General features: G+C 47.3%; 1 protein-coding gene across 8 annotated transcripts in view; it reads left to right on the top strand.

Moving 5' to 3' along the window:
- Positions 1–104: 104 nt before the first annotated feature.
- CNBP (CCHC-type zinc finger nucleic acid binding protein) overlaps positions 105–4,502 on the top strand; it is a 6,871-nt gene continuing 2,473 nt past the window's right edge. Inside the window, exon 1 of one of the 8 annotated variants that reach the window (XM_083429257.1) lies at positions 105–411. The gene's annotated coding sequence lies outside the window, so the exon portion shown is untranslated. Of the gene's footprint in view, positions 650–4,502 lie in introns of all 8 variants that reach the window. The other 7 variants (XM_083429256.1, XM_083429258.1, XM_083429259.1 and 4 more) reach the window with 7 other exon arrangements.

The raw sequence follows: 4,502 nt of genomic DNA, 5'->3' as shown, positions 1-4,502 counted from the left end.
CCACTCCCTTTCTTCGTCCCTCCCCTCAGCTCACGCTAGGAGAATGAACGTAGGAGATTCCGGTAGGCGGACTCCTCCCCCCTTTCCACGGTGCTGATTGGCCCCTTCCAGCCCTGTCGTCGATAGGCCACGCGGAAGAATCGGCGGGCGGCCATTGGCCGGGGTGATCGGAATTAGGGAGCCGTGCGCACATCAGCAGGGAGGGTGCGCGGGGTCGTGTGCAAACCGCGTGTGGCGCAGCCAGCAGGGACTCAACGGCAGCGGGTGGAAGAGAGAGAGAGGGGCCAAGTCAAGTCGCGCGCACGCGGAGCAGCGGAGAGGGGGGGCAGGAGAGCAGGAGCGGGGAGAGTCCATCGCCGCGCGGGGGAGGTCCGGCTTCAACCGACGACAGAACCGAAAATCGAGAGAGAGGTAACCCTCGGCGAGGTAGGCCGACGGGGTTGGCGTAGTTTGAGGGGGGGATTGAGTGAGGAGAAAAGCTCTGGGCGGGGTGAGGGAAGGAGGGCGCTGGCTCGTTCCGGCCTAGTGCGCGGGAAAAGAAAAAAACCACCGTACTCGGCCGCGGTTGTTTCTGAGGAAGACGGGAAGAAGGGCTCGCTGAGGGCGCTCTGTGGTCGACCCCCTTGCGGGAGGGCTGAGGCGGTTGCAGGTAGGTGGGCTCCTCGTTCCCGCCTTCTGGGCCGGGAAGGAGACGGGGGAGACGGGACGGGCGGGTCCTGCCCGTCACGAGAAGCATTCGTTTGGTCTGGGCCCTGTTCAGGCCCTGCGCGCCTGCGCGTGAGATTTCAAACGGGCCGCGAGGGTTGGAGTTGGACACGGACACATCATGAGGCGGAGGGAGAAGAGGCCTTCGCTCAGCACGCGAGGCTGCTCTCTCTTCTCCCCCACCCTCACGGCAGCTCCCCATAACAGTGTCGTCGTGGGAATGTGTCCTCGTGGGGAGGCTCGGGACCTCAAAGCGAGGCGTTCCGCCTGGGGCCGCCCTCTTGCTAGTTCGGGAAAGGTGCTCGTCTCCGATGGCGTCGCCGCCGCGGCCGCCTTCCCCGCGCGTCCTCCACGTGTTCGGCTGAGTAACTCGCAAGAGGAGCCAGCTAGTTAGCCGATCCATTGTAATTCACGGCCGTGTCTGTGACGCTCGAAGATGGCGTGTGCTGCTGTCCGCCCATTGGTGAGTGTGGCGCGCTCCTCGGTCGGGGAAAGGCGGCGCGCCCGACCCTCAGTTGGGAAACAAGCCCCGCTGGCTCCAGTGGGACTTGATCTCAAGCAAGGCGGGTGTGCTTGCAGCCTTGAGACGTGTGTGAACCGCTGATCATTCTGCGAAAGTGTGATGCACTGCTAGGTGCTTTAAGTAACACGGGGGACAAGCACTGTGCTTGGAGGACTTGACAGTGTAAAATCCAGTGGAGACAGCCAAGGACTTAATTGTAGTATTCTGTATCACTTGAGTACTATTTAAAGGAATAGGCTGAGGAAGAGTTCAAATGAGCCAAGCAGTCTGTGTTCTGATGGAGAGGTCAGTTACTAAGGAACAATCTGAGAGGAGGAAGCCTGAAAAAGCAGGTGACTTAAAAAGTGGCACCAGAGCATTATTAACCAGAACTACTTCTAAAGTACATGGAAATCTTGCACGTTGTTGATTCTGTTGCTACTTTTGGGGCAAATCATAACTAAATACCAAATTCCCAGTTGAATCCTGGGATTGTGAATTTTGTGTAACAGATGCTCTTCACTACTTGGTAACTGCAGGTCCTCTGAAAGTAAGGCAGTGGCATACTTGTGTTATGTCCTGATCTGGTCGCTTTATAGTGCTCAAGGAAGTTTATATTAATGCAGGTCTCAGTTGCTTATGCTACTATGATTTCATTTGCATTTAAAATGTTCTAGGATTATTAAGTGTTTGTAGCAGGTTCATACTGTTGCCCTTTAGGAATTTAACATATGTTTACTTTGTCATTTAAAGCATTTTTATGCTGCCTCATAGAAAAGTTATCTGGGTGACTTAAATTGCTTAAATAAGAGAAGAGTTGTATACAAATAAGGCATAGAATCATGAAATCAAAGACAATGTAAATATAACAAGTTATTGCACCCCCAAAACTAAAACATATTTAAAAACAGATGCCCAAGCTACATAATTTATTTAAAAGCCTTGCCTAGTTGGAGTGTCCCTTTGGCTGAACTGTTAAAGCTAACTATTAAATAAATATACTTGTCTGAGCTCCTAAGCCAGTGGTGGCCAAACCTTTTCCAAAGAGGGCCAGATTTGATGAAGTGGAGGGCCAACCAAAGTTGTTGAGCTTTTTTAAGGATTTTACCCCAGGAAATAAACTGCCACAGGGGCCGGATTAAACCGACTGGCGGGCCGGATTAGGTCCCCTAAACACACTTTGGACATGCCTGTCCTAAGCTGTGCTGGGTCTTGGTCTTTTCAGTGGCAGCTATTAACTTACAGAACTGAAAAATCTGGGCAAAGTCTACTGTGATAAATGTGGGACAAAAGGTGGAAAATAATTGCTTCATAGTGACAATAAAGATTTCATCAGAAAGGTATCAAATTGTGTTTATAATCATTTTCTGGTAAATTTCTCTTCATTGCCTTCACACTGCATTTCAGAAGCATTCTGAGTGCCTCTCACTCTAGTGCGAGTTGGAAATCTGATCCTATCTATTTCCCATGTTATCCCTGAGTATTAGAGAACTTGAGCATATTCCTATAATGTAGGCGTAGTTCACCTAAGGGCTGCATGGGTGGTTGGTGAACAGTTAAGCCACTTGCCATTGGATATAGCCAAACGCAGTGTAGGGCTGGGCTGTCATCATACACTTCACTATTTCTTGATTGTGATGGGGAGAAAGGCGTCTTCCATTTCCTACTAGTGCTCTCTGCCATTTACAAGGAGTAGAAGGCACATGAAGACGATGCTTCCCATCACAACTGAGCTTACTCCAAGGCAGCAAAATTTGATGGTGATCAGGAAATGTTGGGGGCAGGTGCCTTGGGCACCTGTGATCATTGTTAGAAACTCAGATGTGTAACCTATGTGCCAAATGGCTCCTTAAATTATGGTTACAGTTGCCAAAACGGAATTCCTAGTTACCATTTTGGGGCCAGACTGCTCTAAAGTCATGTTTTTAAATACAGCATTTGGTTCCTGAAATTCATTCTGATTCTGCAGATATATTTTATATAGAATTCTACAGCATGTGTTGCTGGTGTGTGAAAACAAAGATCCAAGGATCCCCAGGCATGCAACTTGAGTGCCTGGGCATCTTCACATGGTCGCAAGTGGCTGATAACCAGGTGCAAAATGCGCCTGATGATTTCAAACATTGCCTCTGATGGATCACATTGTAGGTTTGTGAGGGCTGCATGTGGGACATGACTCATGAACTGCCCAAGTGCTATACTGTACTGAGTTATTTCTTATTTAGCAACAGGCAGTAGTTTTACAAGGCACAAAATTTATCTGCTATTAATAGTTCATGGATATAAGCTTTTTCTAACACAGAGATGGGTGTCTATATTATTGTACTGTGCACCTGTTTGCCTTCTCTGGAGTCATTGAAATGGTTCAGGAAGGGGAGATTTATCTTGAAAGTAGAGAGAAGAAAAAGTAATAGGATATACTTGGAAGGAAGTGACATAACGCACTAGAGATTTTTACCTCATGTGGTTCCTGGAGGGGGGGTTATGTGTTGGAAAAATAGTCATGGGGATGGACTATACCTAAATGGAGCAGAGGGAAGATGAATGAACTAGAATGAATGAAAGGATAAGAAGGTATAGGAAGAGGTTTATGCGAAAGGCCAAATGAGGCAGTATGTGGGAAGAATTGTGGCTTGAGAGGAGAACTGGTGGAAGAGGAACAAAGGAGACAAAAGATAAGTCAGAGCCAGTATAGAGTGGGGAAGAGACACTAGTTGGTGCTGACAGCAGCCTACACAGGATGCCTGCTGAAAGATGGACATCTGTACCCCTGAGTTCCAGCAAGAATGTGCCAAATAACTTAATAGAAATGAGCTGACTCTTAAAATGTGACAGGAAGGGCTTAGGTGCTAGTTTTTTATTCATATGAATTGTATTGGCTATTCAACCCTGTTCACATGCTGCTCACAATGGTAGCAGATAAAGATCTTATTGGGTGGAGAAGAACCAGCTACATCTCCTGAGCTCTTGGGAATAAAGGGAAGGGTGGAGAACTGTTACATTGCTTGGACTCCTTGTATGGAAGATGAGATAATGCCAAAAGAATGAGGGTATGTAAATGTAAATAATGAAACAAACAGTAATTTGTAACAGGTAGAGTTGGATGTTATCCTCCATGTTAGGTTTAGAGTATAGCCATTGGACTTAATATGCTGTATTATTAGAAATTTTGGGTTAAGTTGTGTCAATACTGTGAAAAATGAAAGCAGTTTACATTAGAACAGTATTTATAGGTAGTTTACAAGGTGGCATCAAGCACTTCAGCTCTTGTAAATGTTATTATATAAGTACATTA

Source organism: Podarcis tiliguerta (assembly GCF_965153285.1).
Source record: "Podarcis tiliguerta genome assembly, chromosome: 2".
NCBI classification, from domain to species: Eukaryota; Metazoa; Chordata; class Lepidosauria; order Squamata; family Lacertidae; genus Podarcis; species Podarcis tiliguerta.
Note: the sequence above shows the minus strand (reverse complement) of the source record. Positions and strands in the feature narration are given on the sequence as shown.